Here is a 10,293-nt window from a genome sequence, read left to right as displayed (position 1 = left end):
TACAGTGTGGGTGTAACAGATCATTACTGGGGATACAGTGTGGGTGTAACAGATCATGTGGAATTTTGATGTGGGTGTAACAGATCATTACTGGGGTACAGTGTGGGTGTAACAGATCATACTGGGGTACAGTGTGGGTGTAACAGATCATTACTGGGGTACAGTGTGGGTGTAAATCATTACTGGGGTACAGTGTGGGTGTAACAGATCATTACTGGGGTACAGTGTGGGTGTAACAGATCATTACTGGGGTACAGTGTGGGTGTAACAGATCATTACTGGGGTACAGTGTGGGTGTAACAGATCTTGTGGGGTACAGTGTGGGTGTAACAGATCATTAATGGGGTACAGTGTGGGTGTACCAGATCATTACTGGGGTACAGTGTGGGTGTAACAGATCATTCTGAGTGCAATTTGTTGTAACAGATCATTAATGGGGGTACAGTGTGGGTGTAACAGATCATTACTGGGGTACAGTGTGGGTGTAGATCATTATTGGAATTGGGTGTACCAGATTATTACTGGGGTACAGTGTGGGTGTAACAGATCATTACTGGGAATTTAGTGTAGGTGTAACAGATCATTACTGGGGCACAGTGTGGGTGCAATAGTCAAGAATAGGCACCACTGTTCCCGTCATACTGGTGACGCGCCTCACAACACTGGGATTCACTTTTGTTTTATATAAGTTTGTTGGGAAGTTGTTTCTTTATGAGGGTGGTCACCGTCTACGTCAGGGATGATAACTGGGACTCTGACAAAGTTTTGATTGATGGTGGCACTTGTGTCGTGTCAGCAGCAACCCCCTCCCGCACACTGCCTCAAACACTTCCCACTTGAAGTTAATATACTGCCTCAACACTTCCCCCTTGAAGGTAACACACTGCCTCAACACTTCCCTTGAAGGTAACACACTGCCTCAACACTTCCCCCTTGAAGGTAACACACTGCCTCAACACTTCCCCCTTGAAGGTAACACACTGCCTCAACACTTCCCTTGAAGGTAACACACTGCCTCATCACTTCCCCCTTGAAGATAACAACCTGTTTCAAAACACTTCCTCCTTGTGGATACCAAACTGACACTCTTGGCTCTCAAACCTTTAGGAGATTCATCTTGTTTTAGTCAGGTAGTTAATTCTCTATGCACTTAATAGTCAGGTCTGTTTGCCAAAGGATAATTACATGCTGGATAAACGCATACAAATGACATATATATATATATATATATATATATATATATATATATATATATATATATATATATATATATATATATATATATATATATATATATATATATATATATATTGTTATCGCCTCGCACAAATTGTGCGCGCCGGCCACATGTTAAGTGAAGAAACTGTTTACAACTCAGAATAGCTTACTAAGCGAGATGGAGCTGGTAGCAGCTGTGTGACTGCCTGAGGGACAGTCTATCGCCTTGTACTGTGAAGGCAACATCTTGATTCTCGTCCAAAACATTTTCCTGGAGAACATTATATTTGTTCTTGTTGGTCTAACCATAGACCCTAAAACGTGAGTGTGATTGTGAACTGTTGAATCCTCTGAGAACTCTAAATAACTTTAATAAGTGTATTTATGTACTGTATATTGATCATATTATTCAAACTGTGTCCTGATGTACCAGCAGTTGTTATATGTGAATTGTATTCAACAAGTTTTGACCAAATTATACTCATAGCGTCAACGACAAGGGTCTTATTGTCCTGCTCAAACTAAAATCGCTCCTATGAGCGATTATATATATATATATATATATATATATATATATATATATATATATATATATATATATATATATATATATATATATATATATATATATAATGACCTTACTGTAGCTGTGGTCGCCCAGTTAATCAATCGATATCAGAATCTACATCATGGGTCTCAACTATATCATTCTAACTTAAGTTGCAGTGAACTCGTTGCAGTTTGATAAATTGTCGTTTTTCGAGAATGAAAATGTTTAACTACTCAGAATGTCCGATATATTACTGTTACGGCTTATACTAAAGGAAATAGGTAGGTAGTCACTTGTCAGATGTCTTTCCAGTACAATGCAGTTAACTATTTTATCGTTAGTAACAATAATCACCTGTAATATATTTACGTCCCGTGTAGTTAAGTTTGTGTATAGTGTCTCGTGTTACAAGAACTGGTTAGTTAAGTAAACAATAATTATCGTATCACATTCTTTCCAACCTGAGGGTCAGTTCATCGTCAGTATCGCTGGTCGTCTGGGGCCTTTGTCTTAAACCTCCACAAGCTTCACCTAACTAATAGCAAGACACCTGGAGCAGCATACTTAGTTTAAAAATCTTGTGTTCAGTATTTAGTCGCGATTCAAATATGCGGATTATATAGTACCCCCTATTAGCACTGACCCTACTCAGGTTAATTACGTGTACTACAAATACTTACATAGCAGTCTTTACGTTTATGAAAAGCTTACCAAGACGGACAGAACCCACATCAATAAGATGTAAGTTATCCTGTGTAAAGAGCTCATGACGTCTGTAAAATGGTACCACTTATCTACAAAAACTTCTAATTTCTGGGGAAAAAGGGAACCCAAATAATGATTGAAACTGAAAGCCTTCCTGCAGAGGGCATTATCAACTTGCATCGGGAGGAAGCACACCTGAAATCAGAAGGTTGTAAACTTGAGCTTTATACACTGAATCAAGCGGCACATCTTCATTACGTGGTTTGTACCTACGTGACTGACTAAAAGAATATCACTTGTATCGTCACATACAAACCCTTCCAGACCAGTAAAATCACTGTTTCAGACACATGGATAACAACAACGTTTATGGCGAGAAGCTTCCTGGAGCAGAACTCCTCCAACTGCAACCAGATAATTGAATCACCAGCCATCCTCATCTCGTGTTCTTCGTCCTCAGAATCAGCGAGGTCCTGAACGCTGTGTATGGTCGTTATAGTCAATAAATGTTTATGTTTGCTCTGCCTCACGACATTGTGCACTTCCTGGAATGCCCGCTCCACCTGCGAGGGGTCGGGGGTATTATGCTGGGGTATATCAACACCCACACCGCTATGACTCAGCCATCAGCTTAACCTCCCGCATGTTGGTCACGTGGCGTACCTTCCTTGTGCCAGGGCATTAATTCTATCAATCTTATTAGCCAATTTCGCCTCCAAGAACCGATAACTCTTATATGATCTGAAAATTACGGAAGAAGTAAAACTACTAAAAAACTGAGAGCTAACTTACAGGTACTGTACACACTAAACAATGGCGAGATGGTGGTTACTACGGTCAGGTTATTATATTGTTCTCTTAAATGTATTAACTCTAGCTTGCTGTAGTGGTTTAATAAATACAAATAAATTGATGGTTAACTCATATACATTATATTAAATCGTTTGAAATTTTGACAGTATTTATTTTATAATTACAAACTTATTTGTTTGATAAACATGATATGTGTTTATGACCACAACCTACTCTCATAATATCCATTACCCGTACACAACACACATATATAAACAACATTAATCACTGATACTTTATTACCCGGTCAGAGAGGGAACACAGTTGAGCTGGTATACAGATTATCCACAGTATAGTGGACCAGTAATAGATTGTATGATAACCACTTCCTGTTACCAGTGTCACTTTACTTAGTGTATGTTTGACCAGTTTGTGCTATGGTATAGCTGGTGCCATCCTTCTTCCTTCTACATACGTGTTCACAGGTCGGCCACCATAACTGTATTGGTGTCAGTGATATATACCTCACCCCGCGAAGCTGTGCAATGGTGAATTTATCTTGTGAAGTTGCTCTACCGTTCAATATTGAAATTTTGTAGCTGTTTCCTTATTCAAATTGAAGTAAACGTATACACCAGCACTTACACCAAACATCACGATTTATTAAGATAAATTAACATATGCAGAACTACGTCGCTAATACACAACTTTCATCAAACAAACTTTGGAGATGAATTTCTTATAAAAAAATTAGTTTGAAATAGACAAAAAACAATTTAAAAGAGACAGCTATAAGAAATAATCAAGAGTGTTATTTTCGACAATAGATGGTAATTTAAACCCTTAACTAGTTTAAAGGGTCTATATTCCGTTGTATAGTACCGCTGACTTGTGTGTCGTGAACGTAATCTAGTAATACTGTTATAGTGTTGTGAGTGTTGCATACTAGTGTGCTGAGTATAAACATTAGATGTAGATAATTCAAATGAAAAACGCGGCGAGTGTATAATTATAGTAACAGTAATGTGTATTTTCTCTGGGAGAAGTCTGGCTCTCACCTGCACAAACACACTAATTCTGGCAGTGACCTCCAGTTTCCTGCCCGTCCTTCATGATTACCGCACGTGAGAGGCGACAACCATATATATATATATATATATATATATATATATATATATATATATATATATATATATATATATATATATATATATATATATATATATATATATATATATATATATGCTGATAACTACGCTGATAATCACGCGCACCTACAGTGATTTATTTATATATATATATATATATATATATATATATATATATATATATATATATATATATATATATATATATATATATATATATATATATATATGACTACTGTACATAAATGTACTGTATTTACTTATTAAGGCCTCGCGTATACTCCAAAAGCTGATAACATTCCAGTCAATATTGAAGGGATATCTTCAGAGGAATACAAACAATGTTTTTATCATGGCTGTTTACTTAATTGTAATTTTCTTTTCATTCAATTTTTTCGTCCAATTATTTACACAGGATGTATTCACTCACATTGTACAGTGTATCAATTATTTCATAGCTGATATAAATCAAAGCCTTGGCTTAAGACTCCACAGATTCAGTAATATCACTGTTACTCGGAAGCGACAAGCGTGTTGATAAAATTTCCCCGGCATCAGACTGTGATGTATAGCCTCAATTACCCTGTAAGAAAAGTTCAGATATTTTAAATGTAATTTATGCGAGGTCTCGGTAAGTTGTGGCGCGTGATAAGATCTTAACACTTTATTATTAACTCGGGCGGCAATGTGTTAGTGTTTCCAGGTTACAAAGGTCTATTATAATACTTGTTCTGTCGTGGTGGCGGGTTGTTGTCATGCGTCAACAGTGTGTCGACACTTGTTGTAGGGGTGTCTTAGTACTGTACTCTGATACTGCCTTACTCTTAAAATGAACTTCACCTGGCAGTGGTTCTCACACAGGAGTTATTTCTTAATGAGTAATTTCTTAACACTCTCTTGTAATTGTGTTGATAAGGTTTCTCCTCTCCAGTCATTACCCCGGGGATCCCGGGATTTCAACGTTTAATTTGATACGTGATGTATATACGGACAAATAAAGATATCCCCCAAAGTGCGGTGATAGATATACTGGACAGTACTATTTAGGAATGAACATATAACAGTTCCAGAATAATTTTATCGAAAAACTACTTCTTATTAATAAACAAAAAAACAAATTTATACCGGGTATATTTAACTTTCACCTTATAAATTGAATAATCCATTAAAAATAAGTATTTTCTTCTATTTAAAGAATGAGTTAATTATTCTATTAAAATTTTAAACAAATATTTTGTAAAACAAACAAAAGAGGAAGATTGTAAAGCAAACATCGTGAGTAATCAATTTGAAAGGACAATACTATTAGTTCTTAATTTCAAAGTAGCTCTTAAGAAAATAAAACTAGTCAATCTACCGCCATTAAGTCATGTTCCTATATTGGTTCTAAAGAAGCCTGAGCTAAAACACTCTCTCACTCAGTGTGGGCAGAACGGAAATCAGAGAATCGAAAATTATAACCAAATTTTGAGTTCGTTCGAAAATGTAAATTTATTTTCTGAGATGTTTAACGTGTTTTCATCATTACTTTCATTGCCTGAAGCTTTTTTTTTTATCCCCGTAGTAAACTTTTCTGAGGGCACTCATTCAGAAATTTATGTTTATTATTTACCACCCAAGGCCCAGATGCGCTGACATCTAACTTTAGTCTGCCGCTATAGCTCACTTATAGCCCAAAATCTAAAATGTAAGTTCGCATGTTGAAACAGAACATAAGATTATCGTAGTCAAGACAGTCGAGACTAAAGGCTATTCTTCTGCGTCAGCTAACATCCGTTAACTAACCAGAGTGAGCGTTACAAATATTTCAGCCAATCGCAGAGCGGAAGCTATGATGCAATAGCACTAAAATTTAAAATTCACGTGGGAGACCACATTCACTACAACGCTACAGCCGCACAGTATTAGCTGTGAATCAACAAATATCACATGAACAATGGATCCACAAAAAAAAAAATACAATCAGTATTGTCCATGCACCCTCTCTGTGGCGTGAACCCTGGAGTATCGACTCTGGAAGCCGAAGTATTCACGGGCGAGGGAAAGATGGAGGCCCGGGGAGCATGGGGAGGACTGGAGCCGTTAGGTGGTTGGGTGGCGGGGTAATGCGGTGGTTGATGAGGGCCAAACTGTGGGGGCCTAGAGAAGTGGCAGAGTTCCACCTGCATTTTCGTGTTTTTTTTTTTTTTTTTAGTTTCAATACATATGACTATCTAATTGTTGTCTACTGGACGGTGAGGTGAGGTGACGTCGGACACAGTTTAGAACACAGGTGCACCATGTTTAGTAAGCAATCCTTATTATTATTCTCTAGTTTGCAATGATTTGATTAGGACCTTTTAGAGATAAAACTTGTACATCACAAGTTAAGTCTATTCAGGTCATCAGTCTCTCTGATCACTACCTTCATCTCAAACTAAGTTGGTTTATTCTCCTGAATCATTTTCTAAGCCCAAAAAATACAACCAACTTAGTTTGAGATGAGGCTAATGATCAGAGAGACTGATGAAGTGGAATCTATGTCAAGTGTCATAATAGGCAAAATAATTTGCATAATTACAGACGAAAGCAAAACCACCAAATTAAACTTATCTTAGTGATTAAGCCTAAGAGCATTACTGCCTAACTTCTTCAGACTAGAATATTATAAAGCTTAAATAAACATATCAATATAAACATATCAAACACAAAACCAGATTTTCCCCCAGTCTAACCTATTCAATTTTATATCAATAATTTAGCTTGGTAGTATAGCAAAATAACTTCATCACATAATTTTAGCTTAACTCTGTTCATGTGTCAGTGAGGACAGGTGGTGAGGCGTGTATGACTTTGAGATGTGGTGGAGGAACTGTACCTCTGTAACCTTGATTATATAAAATACTGAATATATTGCCACTATTCCTGTACCCCGAGGAAAAAGAAAAACACAGATAATATTATAATAATATTGTGGTTGTGTTCATACTTATGAAATATTAAGAACTTTGCGTCTCTGTAACCCCTTTTCCTACAAATCTCTATCAGCTTCACAAGAGAGAGAGAGAGAGAGAGAGAGAGTGTGTGTGTGTGTGTGTGTGTGTGTGTGTGTGTGTGTGTGTGTCCACCCTAGACACCACTTCGTCTTGTGTAGAGAGTTACGAGGACCAACACCTCCCTCAGCACATCCGTCACCCCTCCACCGGTTCCTCCTGCGTGTTGCTCCCTTCTCCAGTACTCACAAAAATAATTTCTTTAAAAAAAAATTCCTCTTCAAGAAATATGTCTATTTAGGATGTATGATTTTTATAATAAATTGCTTTTTATTTTATTTTTTAATATTCTTAAATGAATATTCGAACACCAAACAAAGTAAAGACCCCAATACCAGAAAATAGCCACTCCACCCCCAACCGACTATAGCCAATCTTAACCCGTGGAAACTTTCAGTACCATACTACGACACTCGTATTACCTAATAGTCTAGATCAGTGGTCCCCACCCTTTTGAATGCTCTGAGCCACATTTATCATTATAAATATAGTGGAGGGCGCCAAAACTTTGGATCTACATTCAAGAAACAAAAATCTCATTTATACTGTACAGTTATGTGCAGTTTTACACGTCTAGCTGTTACCAGTTACATACTTTAACATTTACTCTTGGACAGGACGTGTGTATTTACCCCAATGAAGAGGCTGGCTCTCTCTGGGCCCGGTCTGGGGCAAATACAAACGTCCTGTACACGACAGTTGTATCAAGTTATTACACATTTTCATTAATTTCACTCTTACAAAGAAACCCAAATAACTCAAAATTTTCTAATACACCCTTGCAGGCTCCATAATATGGTCTTGCGGGGGCCACGACCTACAGGTTGAGGTCCACGACAAGTTGGATTTTGATCAAATTTTTGTCTTAAATTTATCCGGTTGGTAGTGCAGCTGTTATGCGTTGAGGCGGATAGTATACATGTTTTCCGATTCAGAATTTTTCATCTTTTTGTTCGGTATCGTAAGAAAGCCACAAGTGCCGGTAGAAATAAATTGTAAAGAATCAGCTTTAGTCTAATAGCTTGTTACACAGAGTTACGTGAACACAGAGATGGTTGCTCAGATTTGTATGCATATAAATATTTAATGGTTCGTCCTCTTTACTCACATCTTCGGAGGTTTTCGGTGGAGCAGCAGTACTCTGGAGTTCAATCCCCTATAACAGAGTTGATCATTCTCTAGTTTGTGATGATTTGAGTAGGACCTTTCAGAGGTAAGAATTGTACAGTACATCACAAGTTAGTTTATTCAGGCCATCAGTCTCTCTGATCATTACCTTCATCTCAAACTAAGTTGTTTGCATTTCTTGGGATTAGAAAATGATTCTGGAGCGATGAAATTTTCTGTTTGATTATTCTCGGTAATAAATTTATCATGCGGACAAAACCTTTTACGTTTCGAGTGCACTAAAATTCGTCCCGTGTTGCCAAGTAATCTTCAAGAGATCCACAAATATATCAATTTCAAAGAATCGGAAAATAATCATTGAGTATTGGGGTGAGATTTAAGCCATGAGCGGCAGTGTAATATTTTACGTGTGTCTGCTTCTCTCTGGCAAGATTTAAGGCCACCGATACTCGTCGAGCAGAAGTAAGGTTTATACCAGACAAATATAGACTCTTGGCCTCGCTTCCTTCTCTTTATTCGTCTCATAAAAACAAGCGTTAGTACCTCCCTGTTTGGTAGCTGCCTACTACCTACTACCTGCTATCTGCTTTGATGATTTAAAACACAATTAAAGGGGGAATCCACAACAAAGTTATATGATAATTTGTAGGTCTCATAATTGATGGGCCAGCCCTGACAGGATGGACAAAGTTGGAGATTGGAGGAGTGAAGGGCAGAAAACTGAACACCAGAGTAGAAAACGTCTCCAGTCTCCAGGAAACTCATCTCTCTCTCTCTCTCTCTCTCTCTCTCTCTCTCTCTCTCTCTCTCTTTGAGAACATTTTCATAATGCTACACAGTACGGTTTTTGATTAGGCTTCAGATGTTTTCTTTTCCTTTATATGTTTCTTGGAAAATATCCTTTGATATATTATTAAATCTTAATGTGATATACTCAGTGTTCAGGTTACTCTCACAAAAACATTATAAATCACTCAAAATTAGAGTTACCCGGAGCCAGGGTTCGCCAAGTCTACCAAATGCCGGGTTTTCAGAGATAACCGTATAGGTAAACTCAATAGTTTTGACATAGTTGTTGATATGATTAAATCGAAGGAGAAAAACTGCTAATTTAATTTTAGATCACATTTTCATCTTGTCCAAAATACTTCATGTTTCAACATTTGTGATTTTTTTAAAATAAAACAGTAGGTAGTCTCAATAACTTTTCAAGCTGTTCGTGATTATGTAATTATGTAAGTTGAAAATAAGAAGATATTATTGTCTGCATTACAGTTGCATACAAAATGTACATTAATATGTATTAAATTTATTTTTAGCAGTGGGACATTGAATCCAAATATCAGCTAAATTATGATCAAAGAATCGCCAAAATATCGAAACTTCAGGTAAAAGGCAATTTATTTTAATAGTCTCAAATTATATTGCGCAGTAGTTTCCTATGTATGATCTCAATACTTCCTGAAGAGTCAAAATCTGGTGTCCACTTGAACTGTTTTTAGAATATTAGATTTTTTTTCACCTAGGGTCTAGTAAAGGTAGATCGGGTATACAGTATTAGGTGCAACATACAGCCTTTACACAGCAAGAACCGGATGATCGTACCATAACGAGCGCCACAGCTGGCAGAAGACTGGTGAACGTCCATCTATCATAACTTCTATAATTTATCACTGTGAGGTGGAAGGAAACACCAGACGGTGTTGTTGTGATTCAAGTG

Source organism: Homarus americanus, unplaced genomic scaffold (genome assembly GCF_018991925.1).
Source record: "Homarus americanus isolate GMGI-L3 unplaced genomic scaffold, GMGI_Hamer_2.0 scaffold16894, whole genome shotgun sequence".
Classification (NCBI taxonomy): domain Eukaryota; kingdom Metazoa; phylum Arthropoda; class Malacostraca; order Decapoda; family Nephropidae; genus Homarus; species Homarus americanus.
This window is presented reverse-complemented; position numbering follows the sequence as displayed.